Raw genomic sequence first — 23304 nt, 5'->3', positions numbered from 1 at the left:
CTATTAATGGAAGGTCATTAATCACGTGACCAAGTGGTTGTTTGTTTTAACAAATGACCAACAAAGTCTCAGTCATCAACGTGTGCAGGAGACTGTCCCCCTGTAAACAAAGAGCCCATAGGTCAGTTTTGCAAACAGCTTATTAAGACCCATAGTTACATTTTATTGATGAGACCTCTAGCAGGTGAAGCAATTGTGAGAGGGGCCAAGGAGGAAGTCAGGTGACATGTTAGGATGAGGTTTGGGTGGATGGAGTGGTCAACAAAACAGAACTTTCACACAGATAGAATAGAATACACTAGAATAGAATAGAATAGAATAGAATAGAATAGTGCTTTATTGATCCTTGAAAAGGGAATTACTTTGTTACTGCAGCACCAAATATAAATTAAGAATAAAAAAAATAAGCTGAAAATATTTAAAGGGCCAAGTGAAACCAAGAAGAAGAGTAATATACAACTATGCCAATATACAGAATATACAGAATATTGCACAGGGTATTGTTGTATTGTGTGTTTATTATTGTAACCAACTAAGGTCCTTTAAATTTAGGGAGGTATCAAAAAGATCTACCATGATCTTTTCATAAACATAACCCAAACCTAACCAACCAGTGACCAATCCACAACCTAAACTGCATGCTTATTATTGTTACCATGACGACAACGGTTCAGTATCCCTGCTGCTGTTATGTTCCTATGGGTCGTATCTGGACTTATTATGCAATGAAAGTGTATATATCCAGACAGAGTATAAATGTGACGCATGTGTGAGTGTATGAGTGTGGAATGTGTATCAGACCAGGTGATGATTCAAATGGTGAGAAAAACAGCTTTCACCTACTGCTGAATTTTTTATTGTTAAGTGCTGCATTCAAGGATCAAGGACAAAGTGCACACAGGAAGGGCGAAGTACATACAAGAATGAAAGCACAAACATCAAAGGAAAATCCAAAAAATCGAAATCCAGAAGTGCAACAAATACAAAAACACTTGCAGCTGCTACACCGGTAGTGTTTTAGGACGTGACTAAGCAACAACATACAAATACTTTTGCCTTTTTCAGGCAAGAAAATATCATCTCCAACAATCAAGATCTTATTTGAATAAACCGACCTAATATTTGAAATCTAAATGGCTATTTTCTCAGCTGAATCAAAACTTAAGTACATACAGTAAAATTAGGTACATCTGATACATCAAGCCCATAACTCCATCTACCATCCCACAGCACTCCTGTGGTAGCAGTTATTATTGCACGAGTCTTTCCTATTTGTATGTGTTTTTGTATTTGTTGCATTTCTGGATTGTTACCCTTAACATTTGTGCTTTCACTTTTGCATATGCTTTGTCCTTAGGGGCCACCACAGGGAATGGGAACTAACCACCATCTGTTTGTCAAGAGAAAATTCCTGTATTTTTCAACCTGGGGTATTTCCCACAAATGTGGCCACAGTGACTCTGTGTATCTTTACAAACACTTGTCTGACCAACAGTAAACACAGACAGTAACCACCTGGAATCACTAACTGCACAGGGAATTTAAAACCAATCCAAACAAAATATTTAAGAAGTATCCTCTGTGAAAATCATACTAGGAGCTAAGCCCTTTGAGAATGCATTCTCCTGTTTAACAAGACATAAAACAGAAAACCTATTAAAGCTTTCCATCAAACTCATTATCTTTCATCTCATTTAATTGACTTATAAAAAGTCTTTGAATCTTTCATCTCCATAACCTAAGGCTAATGAGCTTTGCAGGTGTACTATGGTGTAGCCATGAAAAGTAGGTTATTAAACATTTTGGTGCAGTAGTGATTCTCTGTCAGGATGGATTAGCTTCCTTTCAGGGAGAAGCTTCCCTACACAAAGGCCTCCCACAGCACAGAATGTATTAAAACACATACATACACAGAGTGCTGCTGACTCCTGTGTCTGATCACACACTTCATTACTGCAGGATATTAAACCCTGTCTCTGAACTGTAACTTGAAACAGTGATTTGTGGAATTAAAGGCCTTTTAAGTGGACTCTGAACTTCCAATACCACGAGTGACAGCTAAACTTCTGTGTGGTATCACAATGAAAAAATATTTAAGGTGCAATTTGTTCTAACAACTGAAAAACTAGGTATTTAGGTACAGTTGTGTCAAGACTTACATGGTCAGTCAACACATGCAATGTTTGCTATGACTAATATACACTTTCACACATTTTGTGCAATGTTCACAGTGTTATCTAAATTAAAACGGGCACACACAGTAAGGAATTGGATTTCTGTCAATCATTCACCTGTCATTTATTGAGTGCACATGCACTCATGCCACACAAACCACTTCACAGTCCATCAGTTCATATTGTAATAATGCTCAAACTAATACAAGCCATGGAAATAAAGCTTTCAGGAACTCGCTGTTCCTTATCTGCAGAACATCACACTTGGCAGGGATTATATATTGGCTGAATGAAAGTCTCGCTGTCGTGTGACTCTTTCATGTGGCATTTTATTACTCTGTAATGGATACAAATTAAAATGTAGTAACACACATTACACACATCATTAAATAGAAGATACTTGTAGGAAAGAGTAATTACCCATTTGAATATTTCACAAGGAAACACTGCACTATATTTATCTGACAAATGTGCTTACTACTTTAAAGATTAAGATTTTGCGTAGCAACATATGATGAGTTTACAAAATATAATACGTGTTAAAGATTAAACCAGTGCTTCCAAACCTTTTTGGCTTGTGACCCCTTACAAAAAGCAGTGTCTAGCTGAGGTTCCTTGTCACAAGTTCCAGATGTCATTTTGTCAGATGTCAGATTTATTTAGTAACCCCTAAGTTGGGCACCACTGGACTAACCTAGCTAACTAACCTCTAACCTATAAGAGGTAGTTAAAACTAGTACCACCTCAACCAGCTACAACATTTAAATGCTGCCTACACACTAATGCATCAGTGCATCAGATGCAACAATCTCATAATGCCATAAATGATGATATATTATTATATATTATATATATATATATATTATATTTTCAAGTACATTTTACACCACTGGTCTAAAATATCCCTGTAGGCTGCAGCATTATGATCTCCATTCATTAGAGACAATCCTGTCCACCTACTTTTTTGTATTTTTGTATGTACTCTGGCAAAAAAAGCAGATTCACCAAGGTTGGAGATGTGAGGCTCACATAAACTGTAGCTTTAAGTGCATGCTTCATTGTAGACAGCACTGGACTTGCATCATATCCCACACAGGAACTGATCTCATTTTATGCTTAGTTGCTCTCATTCATGTTAAACACAGGTGTGGTTGGATAACAGTAACCGTGCATGTTGTTTTATGTGACTCTGTTTTTACTGTGAAACAGAGCACTATGAAATACTCTTGTTTTTTGTACTTTTACTGAATTAAAGATTTATCTAAATGCCTTTTTTCAGCACTATTCCAAAATTATAACAATGACCTACATTGCATTTGGAAGCTGTTTCCCAAGCATTTCTGTTTTAACTAGGGCCTCACATGAGATAACACATTTTGATCTTTCTTTTTTAGAACTGACACAAAGTAATACTAAATAGAGTAAGGATGTGATCCCTCACATAAGTCAGATGAATATGCAGATGCAGGTGTCATGAGGCTGGTCTTTGACAGGTCGGCTAGATGCTTGCATCCTATTTACATTCTGTAAATTATTGTGGGATCAGGCTGCCGTGCCAGTGCATTTCATCAGCTTATTCTCCCAGACAGGATTTGCAGATATTGACACAAGGTCTGCCTGTGGTACTGTTCTGTTCTTCACTGTGTGAATTCACCAAAGACACAATGCAGTTTTAAAAAAAAAAAAAAAACCTACCCCACCCAAATAGACTGTCTTCCACTGCCAGAGGAAAAGAACTGCAAAACCCTTCTGTAGGCATCTATTGGTCAAATTCAAATTGTGTGAAATCAAACAGTCAGGTTGGGTTGCTGGAAACAGATCAGACATCACAACAACACTGAGAAAAAAATACAGTCCATCTGGTGGAATTGAGTCTAATTTTATCATTGTAATTCACCCTGAACAGGAACATTCACTAAATAGCTAAAATGTAAAATGTGTGAATGAGCTGTAAATGTCACTGCAGCAAGAGGGTCATTACCATTCATCTCCAGCCCAACAGAGCTTCCATGGAGACTAGTTACAGTGACAATGGTGTTAGAGGAACTGATCTCAGTTCTCAGGAGGGTTCTCCTGGACTGGAACAGGCTGTTACACTATTAATCATAGCTGGATGGATGCTACTGTATTTGAGCTGAACATCTAATTCCACTTTCCCAGTATGTGGTGGAAGCAGATTTATGAGGACCTTTCTATCTGTGGGTGCGTTCATGTATGGGCATGTATACTACCAGTCAAAAGTTTGGACATGCCCTGTCCAGTGTGTTAGTCACTGCTGAAGGTGTGTGATGGCAAATTGAAATGGCTGTAGTGACATAACAAAATGAACTTACTGTATAAGTTTAATTTTCAAATTGGATGTAATTAAAACATATTGAAAAACATTGTTATGATACCCAAGATCTGAAATTGCTATAAAGTATATTTCCATAGGTGATGGAAATGAAGTCTTTTGGAATGTATTCTCTTAGTGTCCGGCCTGCATAGTTCAGATAAGAGAAGAGTTGATTATGTTAATTGGTTCGTCTCAGTTGCCTTGTATTACTATCAATGAATTTAATGATCAGCAGCAAGTGGTATTTCTGATGTTTACAGATGTTTTTACCCTGACGTGCTTCTCTACATTGTTGAAGAATGTTGAATGTAAAAATGCACTGCCAATAAATACATTTCACACAGCAGTTTCTGTAAGTGTCAGTCTCTGCAAGTAGGAAATATGGAATTCCATGACTGTGCTCCTCATGTAATGATTTGTTATTTCTTGTCTTTGGTCAGTTCCATGCACAGACATGATATGCATGTTGTTTTTGCCATTCATTTCACAAAGCATACAAGACCTTCCAAGTAGCTATTGGTTTCAGTTTGTTTTAGTGCTTTTAGAAATTAAATTTAGGATTGGATTCCAGAGTTAGCTAGGACCTACTTATTTAAAACTGTGAACTACTTTGGTATACTAATGATGGTGCAGTGGTTAGTCCTGTTTGGGTTCTGAGGTCAAATCCTGGTTCACCCAGGGTTTTTTCCGTGTGTAGTTTGCATGTTCTCCCCGTGCCTTCATGGGTTCTCTCCAGGTACTCCAGCTTCCTCCCACAGTCCAAAGACATGCAGGTTAGGTTAACTGGTGACTCCAAATTGCCCATAGGTGTGAATGTGAGTGTCTCTATATGTCAGCCCTGTGATAGACTGGTGACCTGTCCAGGGTAAATAGCGCCTCTCAACCAATGTCAGCAGGGATTGGCTCCTAGCCTTCCCAACAACCCTTAAAGGATCAGCAGTACAGAAAATGGATGGAGTATTTTAAAGTAATGTGAAATAAATCATGTAAAAACATTGGTATGGTTCTCTTCGTATGTGTGTCTGCAAGGTGCTTGTTAGAGCACACTTCTGACTGTGTGACATTTGTTTTTCTGTGGTAGAGTATGCCTGAGCTGAAGGTGTGCTGTCATCCTGTGTTCTCCAGGTCGTCTGTTTCTGTTGGTGGGGGAGTGAGAGACGTGGAGGCTGTGATTAGCGGGCTGAGCCCGTGAGTGAACCTATGGCAGAGAGACAGCACAGTGCAGGTAAGAACTGCCAGAAACACTGAGGGGCAAACAGACAATCAGTGCCCAACGGAAATACAGCAAAACAGAACAAACTGTAAAAGGATGTACCTGGGGAGGGAGCCTTCTGTCGCAGATTGTAGTACACTATGACTAATAATCTATTGTGGGTCGACTTGTTTGTAGGTTTACCTGGAGCTAATGGAGGGTCGATACACTGTTTATTCTATGGTCAGTGGACAGATTGGTCCAGTGTTGTGTTGGAGAATGTTTCCCTGTTAATATGTTTACCCATACCTTAACCTGAACCTAACCATATCCGTAATCCCAAGTAATTATTTCTATTTATTTTGATGGGAGTGAAACACTATCTGGGTTGTGCACACAGGTGTTGTGCTTGAGGTATGGCATAAGCAGTAGCCTTGACCAAAAGAAGAGAAATGCATCTCCAAGTTATTCCAAACTTGTCTCATCTAAATGTTGTATTTTTGGCTAGCTGATGGGGCAAATGTTAGCCTCAGGTACACGTACAATTCAGGAGTCACATCTTTTTTTTTTTTGTTGGAGTATGTGTTATGCTTCTGAGGTTGAGACTTCTAGAGAGCTGTGTGCGCTTACTGAGGCTAAGCAGAAACTTGCTGCTGAATGGCCAGTAAATATTGCCAAATTGTAGTGACGCCTGCTTTCCATGTCCTGTTTTCAGTTTCTAGATGTACTAAATACAAACAATGCAACGTGTGTATGGAGGATTCCATATTATTTATACAGCTTACAGCTGAGTTAAGAAGGTAATGTAACACATTACTTTTGCTGATGAGTAAATAGTAAAGTAATATGATTACTTTGTCAATGAGTAATGTGTAATTAGTTCAATAAATTTGACAAAAATTGCCCAAAATATTGTTCAAAATTTTGATCTGATGATGGTGCCAGCTAAGTATCCTAAGGGGAACAGTAATGTCTGATTTTATTCTGTGCCAATCCATCCAGTTAACATCGAGATAGAAAACATGAATATTATGTGAAACAACATAATTCAATCATTAAACTGGGATTGAGTCTCGGTCCACTCCCTCTTGATTGGCAGAGCTGACCTCTATCCATTAGAGATATATTATATTAGAGACATACTTCTAATCACTGTTACCAACTACAACCTTTCTTTGGGATTCATATATCCAAAAAGCTGCAGTAAAAAGACAGCAAGGAGGAAAAGGGAAATAGTAACTAAAATTGTCTTCAGGCTGAGAGGCAGAGATGTAGGAACAAATACCGGCAGCTGCAGCTGCTCTTTTGTACTTTATATTAATCAGTGTTTACAATGTTATGAGCCTCCTCTGCCAACTAAATGTGGCAAAATTGGGGTGGGGAGGGGCCTGAAACTTATATTTGATTTTATTAACATCTTCTCTAGCCTTATTTATCTCTTCATTTGACCCTTCTTTTGACATTGAAAAAAATGCAGTACTCTTCCCCCCAAGGCTTCAAAACAATGCATTGATGTCAAACATAACAAAGAGCTGAAACTACAACCAGTCTCTAATTTTGAAAGTTGCTGTGTAAATGGATTTACAGCCAATGAATCTGCAAACTGTGAACAACACCTGTGAATGTTTAAACTGAATGACAAGATGATACTAATGCTGCAGTGATGTTGTAGTCTGGTGTATATATCAGATGTCTGACAGTCTGTCATAATCAAAGTAATGACATGGTTCTACGTTGTGAGACCAGGCATGTTTTAGATGTTTCCTCCAGATTGATGTTCCCAAGAGCACCGCTATATATCAAAACACGTTCATAACTCTGTAAACTGAAGGCCAGTCCAGTTCAGTGCTCGCTGACATGTTAAGGAGAGAGAGAAAGCTGTGAGCAGCATTCACTCTGACTCTATTAACTGACTCTTTTATGCACAGTTAGCAGTTACACACAGTGACATATAGCTTAATTAGTGAATTAGGCACAGATGAATGCATTTTTTTCCCCACTCAAGACTCTAAATAACACAAATAATGTCATTTACATCCGATTGTAATTCATCAGATTGTTATCGGTACCTGAGTCCACTTGATTCAACCCTTCCTGGATAATCATGATGTTGTTGTGTTTGATAGAGACAACAATATTTCTCTGGAATGTGAATAAATTGAATATAACATTGATTTTGAGTACAGCACTGACTTGGTGCATTCCCCACATTGCATCATCAGATACAGGACACTTGCATTTGTACATATTCATTCAATAAATTCAATATTTTTTGAAAAATCTCTATGCAATCTGGGCCTATTGCACAGATGTGGGGCTTTCCTGTGCGTTAATCCGGTCACCAGCTGTGGTTTCTGAGAGGCTTTAGTACTGTAATATTTCTGCCCACCCCAGATTCCAAATAGTAAAACTCCATATGAATTAGATCTGATGGTGTTGCCTGAGATTAGGTGTTGGACTGTCAAGCATAATTTAACCAATCAGGCTAAATGAATCTGAGTCACATAACCAGGCACATTAACCAGGTAAGATTTAGAGCAGCAGTTGGAGACTCAGGATGGAGAAAACACTGCAGCTCTGGGGAGATCTCTCTTTGCACACGGCAGTTTTGGTGTTTCAAATGATTGTGAATGAAGTGTTTTTGTAACTTTGGCTAACAGGTGATAAAATGTGTGTTCAGATCAGATTGTAGAGTGAAGGGAATGTGTATACAGAAATGATCATATTATTAAATTTCCAAACTGGAAACAGCCACAGTCACTTACTGCTGCTATATTTAAATAGCTTAAATAGTTCATGTGCTAGTAAGAGTGGATGAAACAGAAATAAAGACAATTCCTATAAAAATGTTTTCAAGCAGTGAAACTGGAATAAACCTATTCCAGTTTCACTGCTTAAGGAGCTGATACATGTGCGAGGAGGGAGAATGTTTCAGTGCTGTGGGAGCTCTGTGGGGTTCACCATTCTTCAAGCTGATCCAAAGATGTCCTTAGGAATGACGGATGCTTGACTTTAAAGGCAATGACAGCAGATGCCTCTTTCATCCACAGAGGGTAGCCATGCATCACTTTCCAGCCCTCAAACAGCAAATCCATCTGTAGCAACGAGGTAGGACATTAAGAGCATCACAGTCAAATACAAGATCAAATAGAGCTTCCATTCACTGAAAGAATTTTTAAAAAATCACAAATTGAAGAACAAATTCTGTTATTTGCAAGTATGTCTGTGGTTTTTGTAGCGACAAGCTGTAGATGTTGTCACAGTTCAACAAATTGATATTTCAAAAAATGTGAGTGCAATTTTTCGGGAACAAAATTCCAATTCCAATTTAAATTGTGATTATTTTCTAAAAATGAATTTCTGTGCCTATTTACATGAAAGTATAATTAAAATTACTATGCACAGTTTATACATTATTACAAATACCAGACATAAAGAAAATATATCAAAGCTATTTTTAAACACTGTACTGCAATAAAGAGTAAAATCAACTGATTTTTTTCAACATTGAACCAAAAACTTCCTTCCCCAGACCTTAACAACTACAGTCTCCCATGTTGAAGTTTCTCTTGGAAGGACAGTGTTTATAAATCTTTTGGAAAATTATTTTTCAAAAGATTTTCCTGAGTGTTTTGGATGTTATCAAATCTAAACTCACCCCCAAACTGTGTGAAACAAACTGACTTCCGTCATATTTGTTTACTTAATCAGGCCTTTATAACAATAAACAGTATCATAAAGGTTAAACCTCTTTTGTCTTAATACATTTGTCGTTCAGTTGTATTGTTGGTGTGTGTGTTGGTATTTGTTTGGAAGCTTCAGATTTCCTTAAAAGCCACAGAGGAGGTTCAGAGCAGATTTTTCAGTATTTTCTCTCTCAGGGAAATGAAATTTCCTACAGACAGGATTTCATATATTTTTTCAGTGATATTCTCTCAGTCAGGTCCTCTTATCCCAAAGAGCCTGAGCAGCAATAGCAGCTGAGTGAATCAATCGTAGAATTGCCTGTGAAATTTGAAGCATTCCCAGGCCGAAATCCTTCTGATTATGTTTCATGGATACTGTGAGGATTTTATGCACCATCTGAGTGTACACAACCTCTGGCACACCTTCCAAGTATTAGAGTTGCATCCCCTTATGAACAATTCCACTCGCAGGAGGATTCAAACGTCTTTTCAAATCACCTTTCAGTTCATCCCATTTACATCAGACTGATGTAAATGGGATGCTGAGGTCAATGAAGGATTGAAGTTTTCTGTGGATTTATTTTATAGCACAACTTTTCATGATATTGTGCTGCTCCTCTCTTTCAATGACCAATAGTTAAATGTTACTGAATATTAGACCACTTATATGACCGATATAACTGTTCAAAACACTGGAGCTACTCATGAATGCATTTAAAACAGTTTAACAAAGATACAAATCTGGAGATCAGAGCACAAAAGCAAAATTTCAATTTTCAGATGAATTTGCTAATCCTACAGGGCTGCATTCTCATACATGTTTGCCATATGATTTGACTGAGGAAACAAAATTAAAAATGTTATTTTTTGCATAGATTTTTCTGTCCTGATGCACTGCTAAATACATGACAGCCTCTATAGTATTATACTGGCTTTGCTATCAGCCTTTCAAAAACCCAGGGTAGTGTTCATCACCACTGTTTTCTATAACCTGCTTTATATTAAGCTGACTTGTCACCCTTCATACCTGTTCAAGAGTACGACAAATGACAGGGAAATCTCAGCAGCATGGGCTGCTGCTGCTTAGCCTGATGCAGTGTTTGGTTCACTGATAAGCCGATTCAGTTTGTCAGGTGGTATTAAGGCTGTCAGACCTCATGGTGCCAACTATCATTTCTGAGAATCTGTGGGGCTGTGGCAATCTCAGCTCTCACAGAACAAAGTCACCCCTCCCACCCCCAGGGTGGAGAAAACCTCACCCAGACAGAGCACCACAGGTGGTGCAGGGGTCAAAGGTCAGGGAGATAGCCCTCTTACTCATCAGGCAGCTCAAGTAGTGATCAGCCCAGTGAATGACAGATGGGGGAGACAGGAGATTGAGACCTACGTAAAGGAAAGCCTTATTGCAATTAAATACAGTACTTTTCCCCCCTTACTTCTAATGTCAGTCATTCTAGTTCATTTGTACACCCCCTGTACACTAACATGGAAATATTATCTATATATTATATATTATCTCTGCTGCCAGATTAAACATAGAATCTTTCAATTGATTAATTAATTAGTTTAATTTGTCCACACTAGGATTGCAAAGGGATGGAAAATGTCCAGAAACTTTCCATGGGAAGTTAAACTGGGGAATTTTGAAAATATTCCAAGTTGGAAATTTTCCATGAGAATTAGGGGGAATATATGGGAATCGACAGGAATTAAGAGGAATTAAATGGAAATTTGGGGTAATTTATACACTCCTTATCATATACAAATATAAATTTAAACATTTTGTCATAAGCAGCCATGCATGCAAACTAATAAAATTTTACAAAATGTCATTTTTGACTCTGATTTATTTGTGAATAGACCTTTAATCAATTCTTTCATCGAACAACAGCAAACATGAATCATGAAAACATGAAAAAAAAATCTCATTCAAAATGATGTGATTTAATGTGATGATGATGCATGGATTTAATAATGCACGGTGCAGGGTGGATATTCAATTGAATTTGCATAAAATCTTAATTGTCCAAATTCTATTCATTTTTTTTTCAATGACCCCTTTCACAATTCCATTACCATCATGAATATTATTATTAGTATTTAAGTATTAAGTATTTCCATAATACCTGCAAATGGGAACAATGTAATGGTCAAGATATGGTGGTTGCTATGGAAAGATCACAATTAATGAAAAATAAAATAATGTTAAGATATGGTTACAGGTAGGTAGTTAAAACATTTAAGTCAGCTGTGTTCCAGCTCCCTTACCTACCTCCAACACTCACTCGCTACATAAAGGGAACACTACCTCCTGTGTTGGAAATGTGTCTTGTAGAATTGTTTACTATTAATACTGTACTATTGTATTGTCTTGGGATATTGGGCAAAATTATAATAATAATTTGATAATAATTTGAATAGAAATTTTAAGTCCGGTTCATGAGCTTTCTTTAGTGCCACCTTAAGAACAAAATATCAATACCTGGAGCTGCTAGTGGTTTGATTGATTTATAGTCTTATCTTACACTGTAGTTTTAACTAGTTATATGCATCCTTGCAGTCAACTTCAGTGAAATGTCAGCTGTGTTTTGGTTTCCTCCTGTGCTGGCATCTGTGCTCTTTCTGCCACATCTTAAGTTAGAGGATTTTCACCTGATCAATGATTTTCACGCAGACACAAACTTAATCTAAACACTAATGCTTTTACTTTATGTCCCAGTAGGGCCTATCCAATATACAGTAAACTCTCAAATTAAAGCTGGCATTCAAATAATAGCTGAGTTTTAAACAACAGCTGGGCTCCAGTTTTAAAAGAAAGAAAGGCTGGTTACTAAGATAATAGATGTGATTTCTCAAGGACAGGTGGGAGGATGGCTCACAGTATAGTGTACATCTCCACAGCATTTATGCCATCAGTGCAACAACAGAACCATTACTCACCACTGCTCTGAGTTTCTCTTACACTGTTTAATTCACTCAATTATTCCAATCATGACTGCTGTTTTAATTTTGCTTTCTTTTATATTTTGTTTCCTGTTAAGATAATCTCAATGAAACTAAACACACTGTACAGATTAAAAACTTTCCAGCAGCTCAAAGCCCACATTCCACCCCTTTCCTTATTGTTGCACAATAAACAGCAAAGTAGAAGTAATTGGAAATTAGTGAATTGTACCGATAGAGTTACTGCTGTAGAGATTAGAGCTACACTGACAAATCTGTGGAACTAACGTGCCTGCCAGTATTTGCATAGCATATATGTTGGTCAACAAATTACAAGATTTGTCAGTCCAGGTATTCAAAAATATATTTACTGTAGAAACAGTGAAGCGTGGAGAGGTGGAAGCAAAATCAGAAACATGGAGGGTTCTAACTATAATAAGAGAGAATAATACAACATACTACTTGCTGTTATGGCTAAGGATCTTACATGAATATGAATCCACAAAATATGGTACAACAAGCTGATGTGAGATGAATAGCGCTGTGTGGGAGCAGCTGTGTACAACAGCTCAGTACCCTGTGGACCAGATCACAGAGGCAGTTTGGCATAGCAGCAGATATGTTCTCCCTCTTAAGGGACCACCATATGGAAACACTGCGTGTGTGTTTGCCTGACGTGATTCTATCCTCCTTCTTTATACTGCCATGAGAACACACAGGCTGTCCAGGCACTGTCAGAGTACAACTGTCTTTCAGTTTTGAAAAGTTATTAAATCCATGACCATTTTACAGTCAGCTCACTACCAAGACAGTGAAATGTACACTTCAGCATGGTCAGAACAACATTTACAAAGACACAGAATGAATGTTTGCATAGTGCCTTGAACCATATCTCATAATTTGCATGTTATTCAATGGAGTGTGAGTGTTGCATGCTGACTCTTCTCTCTCTCTCTCTCTCTCTCTCTCTCTTTCTGTGTGTGTGTGTGTGTGTACAGTCCAAAATCACTGTTAAAGTTACTTTAAAATTTGTGAGGGGGCGGTGTATGTGTTTGATTTACAGCAGGGCACAGCGTAAACAGACTTGTGTTGGTAACTGTAGCTTACAAGATGAGGACAGGCAGTGTTGTATTAGCAGTGGTGTTGAGGACTCACACATTTAGAAACTAAACTGACATTTTTCATGAACGGGAAGAAAAGGAAGATCAAGAAGACATCAGCTAGAAAGCTATTATGGGCTGTGGCTCTATTTGTGCCACTACTTTTGTCTGGCTATATGTCAAGATTTTTTCTGTCTTCATAATTGTAGAAGCAGTGGCTTTAGGAACTAAAATTACTGCCCTTTAGAAGTATTCTCAGATCTGACACCCATGTATAATTTGTGTCTTCCTGCCAAAACTGTAAGCAGTAGCAAATTGCTACTGAAGAATATATGTTCAGAGTTTGCTTAGGTTCATGGCACAAAAACAATTTGGTTAGGTTTAGGGAAAGCTTGTGGTGTTGAGTTAAAATAACTAGTTTGTACTAGTTTGTAAAGGTTGGGAGACCTTTGTCATCATGGCGAAAAAAAAGAATTATGTCAGAAAGGTTAGGAAATATCTAACCAGTAATCTAACTCTGAACTACCATCATAACAGTAAATTGGGCATTATCTTGCAATGCCAAGTGTGTGACCCTTTCTGTGACTGGAACCCTCAAGTGACTGAACTGAACAAGATTTTATAATGCCCAAAAAATCCTTAGTAAAAGAGAAACTTGAATGGCAGCAGTGCAGTTCAAATACAGGGGTCTGTTACCAAGTAGTAACCCAGTGGTACCAAGTGGTGGTCTACAGGGCTAGAATAATTGGTACACAATGAAGTAATAATTGAAGACAGTTGCTAATGGTTGAGGTCAGTATTTCAGCCCATGATCTATTTGGGTGCAGACCTTTAGAACTATAGGAGGCATCATGCATTCAGAAAAAAACAAATGAACAGTTTGACCACCATACATCTTTGGGTTTTTCTGCTTGATTTTAAAAAGGTTTCTGTCGAGCTTCCACACTCACTCACTCACTCACATACACCCTTCCTCTCTCTTTTAATCATCCAAGTGAATCAGTAAATCTCGTGGCTGCAGTTGTTTTCACCCTGGGCAATATTCCCATATTACATTTCACTCTCATTTTTTGAAGGGAGAGATAGATAAATCAGTGTTGCTTTAATCAGCGTTATCATTACTGTCCAAAACAGATACATCATTACTGCAGGTATCCTTGGGATATTCTCATCTTTTTCCCAAACCTAAACCACAACAACAGAGAGTACAATCCTCAGTCTCCTTGCTCATTGTCTCTGGGGCTGGACCAAACCATTACTTTAAAAAGTTTGTTTACTTCACCAGTGTTAGAATTTGGCATTCAAGACACTGCTTAGAGTTTTTAGAGTTTCTACAGTAAAAATTATTTATTATGTTTTTATATATGTTTTTTTTTTCATTAGTACTATATGTATATAATTTTTCCCAATAGTCTACTCTCTTCTTCTCATAGCTTTCCTCAGGGTTGTGCTGCTTCCAATAGTTTTTTTGTTTATGTTAGAGCTTTTATCCAATCAGATTTCAGCCCTGTGTTGCCAAGTTAACAGAAATCTGCCTTGAGGCCTTCAGAATCAACAGCACAGGCCCCTGTCATTTAAAATAAATGGTGATGAAACTGTTGGCTCATGGATCTTTAAACCAATCAGATTACGATAACAATGGCATTTCCATGTCATCTGATTGGATGGTCAGAGAGCGTACTGGTCAGAGCTAGCAAACCACATCTATAGCTACTAGCACAAGCTAAAACATGTTAGTATAGATTTAAAGCTGTTTTTTCAACCCACAATGGCTGAAGGAGGAAGAGTTCACTGGCTCTGTTGTAGAGATTATCTGTGTGTCTCCAACAATAAGTCCTTTTCTGTCCCCTAGTTGTATTTAAGTTTTAATTCAGTTTAGGGCTGAGAATGTCCGCTCCACAGAAGCATTTTTTAATTTGTCTACAAATAATCAGCAGTTTCAGTGAGTAAAATGCATTTTACCTTTATTTTGTTCTTTATATTTTGTCATTTTATGAGTTAATACTGATGCTTCTGCTGGATGTGATGTGTGTGGAGCAGCTGTAGCTGCAGTGTTTGGAGACCTATTGAATTGTGTTCATTGGGTTTTTATAGCATTGCTTCAGTAATGACATTTATTCTGGCTACATGACATGTCTGTCTGTGATGCAAAGTTCTGTTATACTGTGTTTCTGTATATTGTTGATGGTTTCTATAGCTGTGACATCATAATGATGGTATTAAGAGGTGGGTTAATTCAGGTAGGACACCAGTGAAGGCCTAGGTGTGAAATGCACGGCTGGTAAGAATACAGAGATGTTAATAGTTTTAGATGCCAGCAGTGATGTGTAGGTGTAGAATTCTGACCTCTGCTGCTCAGGTCATTTTTGCTGAATGGCCTCCATCAGATGCCTTATAATGCCACACTGGAACTTGTTGTTGACACTCTGACCTGCATTCCTTGGCTTGATGCATCTTCTTTGGTCTTGAAGACTGTGGACTTTCACCATTTAGATTATATGACCTGCAAAGGGTCACACAAACGTAACACAGGTCCAGATTGTGATCTCGTTGCAAGAAATACTGACCCACTTTTTGATTGCATTTTATATTTCTTTACTTTTTAGCAAATCTGCACCACCTTATCTGTGTGGATGAAGAAACAGTAAATACTGGATTATTGTTGATACTGAGTAAAACATCTGAACATGATGACTATGAGACACCATCTTTTTTCATATGATTTCTAAGCTTATGGATGTTTGTAAGTGATCACTGAACACTGAGATACCACTATTAATGGAAAGAATAAATTGTGTCCAGCAGCATATGTATGCTGTCCGTATGTTCTGCTTTAACTACATACACTATAATGTATTTAACAACAACTAAAAAGCACTTAAGAACCACTGTACTAACATATGTGAAGGATATGCATATGCATGAAATACTGCCATTATGTGTTCTCATACAATTTGGGTATATTCCCCAGGTGAGCTTGAACTGTGCTGAAAGCAAGTGAGATTATCACACCTGACTGACAATATTTTTCACAAGTTTTATTTAAAACTAAGAGAGACTTAAAAAAATACTAAGAGACTAAGACTTGTTGAGGTGGAGGCTTTTTCTTGCACTAGGAGGAAATATAATCCCTCCATCTTAAAGCAAGCAGCGTGTCCAAGCAGAGACAGAGGACGAGTGGGAGAGCAGTAGGATAAATGCTTGCTGTACTGGAGGAAGCATTCAGGCAGAACAAAGGACAGATCCACCAGCTCTCCCACTCCATCTCTATCTCTGCCTCTGTCTCTCTCATACGTAAATACAAACACAGCTCATATACTGTCTATTTCACATGGGCAGTCAATCACATGCTGTCTCCATATAAGCATTAAAATAAAAAGTAATTGTAAAGCCATGGAAGGGACATTCCCATTGGTGATTTGTTGAATACAGATACATTCATTATCTATACTGCTTAGAAATTATTTTTTAGAAATTATTTTTTGAGACACGGTAAAGTGCACCATTACCAGTCACTAACGTCCATGATCCTTCACACCTATACATGTTGCTCTGCCTTTGTGCTGCACAGACAGAAAATAAACAGAATGTTCTAAAATGAAATCAAATATTTTTAAAAATTAAATAAACAAGTTGTTTTGATCTAATAATAAACAACCTGCTTACAATAAAAGTTTTTTTGCGTTACAATTACGTCCCCTTAGAGTCTTTACATTATTTCCTTATTAGATTCCCTTATTAATAACAGTTATGGATTCAATTATTGTATTCTTTCCCTGTGGCACAGTTACAACCATTAATGATGAATCTATATATTTTCAATTTTCCCTCCTCTTTACCATAACTACTGAACTTCTTGAAATTAAGCTTTGTTCTGAGGGTAATTTCAAGGGGCTGTTAAGAAGAGAATAAATTATATATATATATATATATATATATATATATATTATATATATATATATATATATATATTATATTTCAAAAATCTCCTGTTTTATATTTCTGATACTCTGGCCTCCCTCTTATTCTGTCATTCTGAATTGTCATGAAAGCAAAGTGCTTCATATAAATGTTTTCAAATAATGACTCTCAAACCAAGGCTGGCTGAAAAACTTGGAGATGTGATGAGTGGCATGATGAATTTACCATAATTTACATTTCCATAGAACTAATTCCATCAGTACAACATCAGAGTTATATGAAACACTACTCTGCTGCTTTGAAATTCTCTTTTAACCTGTTCATTCATGAATTATGAAGTCCTCAGTCAGTGTTTTTATTCTTTAGGCATGAAAAAAAAAAAAAACATTTTAACTGCATTTTTTTAAAACACATTTTTTTCAAGGAGTTTCTCATTTGTCCATTTAGGTGGACTGCATGCGTTTGAGCTTTCAATTTAAGAGCTATGTATTTAACAAACAATTATAAAATGAGTTTCTAATAATGTTAAACTAATGTGTTCACATATTTTAATACTGTTTAATACATTCAACCTTGCTCCTGACACCTTAGGTTCTCAGCATCCTCAGCTCCACTGTCACTACTGCTAGCATTTGTCAGTACTTTGTTCTGGCAGCCATTCATCATCACTGCCATTAGCACCATTCTCATTTGATTCAGGTGGTATTTGCTCCACTATCCTATAGGCCTTTCACCAGACACTAACTATTGCTTTCATAATGGAACTAATCTGCATATCATTTAGTTTTTGTTACAAAAAAACTTAAAGCAGTTAATTCACAGCCAAAACAGATACTGCAGATGAAGTATTTTCAAAAACAACAAAGTCAAACTAATAGTATGAAATATAGCCAGCGATGCATGATGTCCAATCTAGTGGAAGGATGATTAATTGTAATTTCCTCCTAATATAAAATCAGTACTAGGAAATTTTAACAGTGCTATTACTGCTCAGCATTTCTGGCCATCTGTTGGCCAACTTGGTTTTGATAAATTTGTCTTAGACTTATGTTGACTGGCCAGTGGGAGTGTAGTAGCAGTGTATGGAACAACACTCTAGCATTCAATGTGGTAGCTGATTCTACCATCAAAACCCATGCATATACAAGAAAACAGCTTTTTAGTAGCTGTCCACTGTAGTGACCACTATGCGTGAAAGGGTTAACTATGCCAGCTTAGTGGCTCAAGGGATGGCAGTGCTGGTCTGTAAGTTGGTCATTTATCCACCACTTAGGTCCAGGCTGTTATTGGATGGATTTTCATTAAATTTTGTATAGGTAGTTATGAAAATGTTTCAAATTAAAAGACTACCAGGAACAGGGGGGATTATGCCCTTAGAGTTGCCATTAGGCTTTTCAGATAAAACAGGAAATATCTGAGTATTATCAATACTAATAGAAATGATGGCCAACACTATAAAAATAAAAACCAAGATGTAATTAACCATTATCATACTCTTCTGTCCTGTGGTGCAAATGATCTGCTTCACTAAATGTGTAAGGGTATCATGTGTTTGGTCCTGAAGCTAGTGTGTCAGTCCTGAACCATGTAACTGTCTTGAAGTGTGTCAGCACCAATTAACAAGGTCACACTGCTTGTTGAGCTGTTTCACAGTACTCAAGTGAAGAAAAGCCTTTTGGATTTTGACATTCCATCCATCTTACAACCCAAATCTTTGTAAGTACCCCACTGCAGGCTGAGCAGATTTATCCAAGTGGCAGCTGTCTCCACCAGTATGCACACACACTGAACATAATTGTTGATAATTGTTGAGGGAGCCATTATTTTTCAGCATTTGGCCCCACAGAACAGCAGAGTCACTATTTACCAGGTAGGGGGGTTGGTATCACTGTGACACCTGGAGAAAACAAACAGGGATTTGGGGCCTACATGCAGGCTGCCACAGCTAGACAGTACCAGAAATCTGTTCTCTTCAGAGATGCAGTAAAGCCTAGCAGCAGCTGGAGAAGCAGAATGGATGTATTTAACCATGTGTCTGTTAAATTTTTCAAACTCTTTTTATTTATTCATATAATTGCACTGTAATGTTTCTATATGTTTTTTCATATTAATTTAAGGGCAGTAATAAAGAGTAATAAACCAATTCCACTGCTCCACTGTTCCTTTTAAATAAGAGCAATAGATCAAAGAGCCTCAGGCTCCAACATTGTCAGCTGGATTAATGGATTTTAATGAGTTTTAGTGTCCCATGGTGGTGCAGGGGAATTGGAATACTTGACACTTTGAAGGCAAAAACTGGTCAAACTTCAGTGACGACTTCACCACAAACAAACAAACATGTAGTATACTGTGAGGACACAATCTCAAGCATATATTTTGCAATAGACTGGCTTTAGATGCACAAGTTATAGAAATACTAACAAATAAGCCTATAGTTTCACAGCAGTAAACTGGCAGTAACATGGCAGTGGTGTGTATTTTCTCATTGCCACTGGTAAACATCTCTGGCCTGGGTGTGTGGATGTATATCAATATTTTGCCCCTCCTGTTCAGCTTTGATTACTGTAGTAGCACTTATGAAAGTAAACTCACAGACAAATATGTGATCAGCCTCTACCTGGAAAAACTGTGGACAAGGGGCAAAGCCTGACACTTTAATAGTGATATCATGAGAATAATAGCATTAACTGAGTATTAAGTAGCTACAAAAGAATGTGTATTCCTATATGATAACATATTATTTGAAGATAAAGTTGGATAAAACTAACAAAATACAAAACTGACAACAGAAAAAATACTTAAGTCAAAGTCCAGTTACAAGATATTATGTTGAAGACAATCTGAGATGTTTTTAACAATGTACTGCCTCAAATTTTCAAGTTTTTCATAGTATAGTGGACATAATGCCTTTTCTCAACTAGGAGCGAGTGTCCTCAGATTTGTGTCAGCAGCAGGCAGTAACTATTCCATTGAATGGAGGCTGTTAAAGATAGGGTTATCAGTTATAATTTAATTTCAATTCAATTCAGTTTTATTCGTATAGCGCCAAACAAAAGTCATCTCAAGGCACTTTTCATATAGAGCAGGTCTAGACCATACTCTTTAGATTAATTTACAGAGAGAGACCCAACAAATCCCACCATGAGCAGCACTAGGAGACAGTGGAGAGAAAAACTTCCTTTAAGAGGCAGAAACCTCAAGCAGAACCAGACTCAGGGTGGGCGGCCATCTGCCTCGACCGGTTGGGTTAAGAAGAAAGAGAGAGAGGGGAGAGGGGGGAGAGGATAGTGGGAGAAGAAAATAGCATAACATGGGTTTCATATAAGATGGAAAGTGATGCCAGTAATACAGTAGTAGTAATGATAATAGTAATAATTAAAATATTAATGTAGATACATAGTATGCAGTATTAGTAATTTGTAATTCTAGCAGCAGGTGTTGAGTGGAGTTGTAGGAGCAGCAGGAGACTTGTCATCACAGATCAGACTCTACAGCTCCAGAGGCAGAAATACCTGCAGAAAGAGACAGAAGAGGAGAGAGAGACAGAAGAGCACAATACTACAGGAAAGGGGACATATCGAGTTAGTGACATGTATTTATGGGATATGAATCCATACTGTGGAGAGAGAGAGAGAGAGAGACAGAGAGAGAGAGAAACGCTTGATGTCATCATGGGGAATCTCCCTGGGAGAACATCATCTCTTAGCTGTGTACATATTGCTGCATTTTTTGCTTTCACTCATTTCATCCTATTGAGCTTCCTTTGCTTTGTATGTCTGTCTAAGCACCATGGTCCTCCTACAAGTACACATCAGTTAGGTGTTCTCATGATTCAGCAAGCACTACTAAATTTTATAAAGATTTAATAACTTAATGTTTCCTCAAGGTGAAATTCCATTTGATAGCAAAAGGTAAAACAAAAAGAGGAGTCTGATGCACACAGACAGAACTGCAGACCCTGAACACTGGACTGCAGAATAATGTCCAGCAGCTTAGGAAATGGCAAAACATCAAACAGTCCAGTACACTGAACTGGGTTCTTGTCCACCTCAACTGTGTGACACAACTGGTGCCAGGAGTGAAGGATTCAGCGCACACAGCTGATAAAGACTGGCAGCCAGCCAGCAGCTCATCGCCTGTGTATTAACAGGCTGTCCAAGCAAACACATCTCAGTCTGTTGGCACATCACCACTCTTTCATCTTCTCTTCTTTATGCCAAAGCTTTGCTTCTGAAATTGTCTTTTCAATGAAGCACAGAATAAACAATCAGGTAGCTGTTTTTTCAATTCTTAAGCATGGAAATGCTCTCTCTCTCTCTCTCTTGAGAAACAAGACTGAGAGTTTGTAGCCAAATGATTAAAATGTTAACGTCAGCATGCTGCCACTCTCACAGTAACATTTCAATGTAGTCACATTTCTCAGTGCAACATGAAGGCAGCAGGACTTGAGAGCTTGAGAGTCTTGAAGACATTTCACTTTTCAACTGGAAGACTTCTTCAGTTCTGAACCAAACAAAAAACCAAAATCCACATTCTTGTATCATGACAACACTAACTTAAATGGTCTTGCCATCATTTTCTTCTGTTGAAGCCAACAAAAAACAAAATTAATGTTGAGTTTTCTTTCACTGCTGATTTAAAGTTAAGGCTCTGGATGGGAATCTGAGTAAGGGTAGGCAGTGAACACTGCCAGGATGTGTTTTCAAAGTTCACTGCGTGGATCTACAGCTCTTCACTTTCTCTCTCTGTTATGTACTGCTGAGCATGACCCAGAAAACGTCTTTATCATTATGAGTGGAGGTTTGAACTGAACAATATAATGGCATTTTATCCCCATGCAGTCTACATTTCCATGGCTAACTATACCCGCTGGTCACACACATACACAGCTTTTCATTACACCAATAACTTATTTGACAGTGGAGAGCAGCACATAAATTATCTACAGACTGTTTATGACTGAACAGTGTATGCTCTAGACAATTTATGCCTCTTTGAATTTCTCTCTTTTGCCTTGTGCCACAGAGGCAAACTGCATTCTGGGAGGCCCTAGTTCCCCCTAATTGCTCTCATATCCTTAAGATTATCCTGTGTTCTGTTGATACGTTTTTTTTAGGCAATTAATCCCTTTCTTTTACATTAAGCAGATGAATACTCCCCTTGAACATCCCGTGAAGCATTTTAACAAAAGCAAACTCAACAAACTGTAAACAGTGTAAAGTGGGTCAGCTACTCTGCATGGTTCATGGTCCACAAAAGACAGGATCCCAATGGAGGATCATCTCAGAATCATCTTGAAAAATCTCCCTCTTGGTTCACTGACAGCACCAAGAAAGATACAGGAAGCCGGTTAACAACAGTTTCTGTCATGTCTTACTGTAGTTTAATGGTACATGTGGTTGAAGGGAGTTCTGTGACTGCTGTGCATTAAGCTCTGGTTGTAATATATATGAAATAAGGTGTGCATGTGTTAAATTAGAATGCTAAAAATAACTCATTTCTTTTTTGGTTAGTTGAGAGAAAAGATCAGAGATGATTGGCATGCTCAACTGAACTTTGTCTTCTCTGAACTAGCGGTGATGATTCATTATCTGCCAGTAACAGTGATGATAATAAATCTCAGGGGGGGTTTAATGTTTCAAAGCCAAATATCAACACTCTGATCAAAACTGTCAGCCTTGTCCCCCTCCTCCTTCTGTGCTGAGATTGTAGCATTTCTACAATCTGGGCTCTGAAATAGCACAGCAGTGGATGTGAGCTGTGTAGGATGAATAGATTTGTTGGCAGCAGTAAAACTAAAATCAGTATCATCCTCATCATCATCATCTTCTTCTTCTTCTTCTTCACCATCATGGCTGCTTCGGTGGCAGTTGCTTGGTCAGTAATCTAATCTTGGTTGCAACCTATCATCACATGACAATTTTTATGCCTTCCCATCAGTGACTGGCGTGGT

The 23304-nt window shown here is 37.8% G+C and overlaps 2 protein-coding genes and 1 pseudogene across 3 annotated transcripts in view; 2 read left to right on the top strand and 1 right to left on the bottom strand.

The window, feature by feature from the left end:
• Nucleotides 1-23304, bottom strand: part of LOC108899331 (gap junction beta-7 protein-like) — a 494318-nt gene that overhangs the window by 289647 nt on the left and 181367 nt on the right. The gene's annotated exons all lie outside the window — the stretch shown is intronic.
• The window catches only part of lrfn2b (leucine rich repeat and fibronectin type III domain containing 2b), a 51512-nt gene that overhangs the window by 1868 nt on the left and 26340 nt on the right, over nt 1-23304 (top strand). The window contains exon 1 of one of the 2 annotated variants that reach the window (XM_051072057.1): nt 5635-5734. The exons of the other annotated variant lie outside the window; for it this stretch is intronic. The gene's annotated coding sequence lies outside the window, so the exon portion shown is untranslated. Of the gene's footprint in view, nt 1-5634; nt 5735-23304 lie in introns of those variants that run through there. 2 annotated transcript variants of the gene reach the window in all.
• The window catches only part of LOC108899326 (leucine-rich repeat and fibronectin type-III domain-containing protein 2-like), an 81626-nt pseudogene continuing 63956 nt past the window's right edge, over nt 5635-23304 (top strand).

The sequence above is a fragment of the Lates calcarifer genome, linkage group LG7_1 (assembly GCF_001640805.2).
Source record: "Lates calcarifer isolate ASB-BC8 linkage group LG7_1, TLL_Latcal_v3, whole genome shotgun sequence".
NCBI lineage: Eukaryota > Metazoa > Chordata > Actinopteri > Centropomidae > Lates > Lates calcarifer.
Note: the sequence above shows the minus strand (reverse complement) of the source record. Positions and strands in the feature narration are given on the sequence as shown.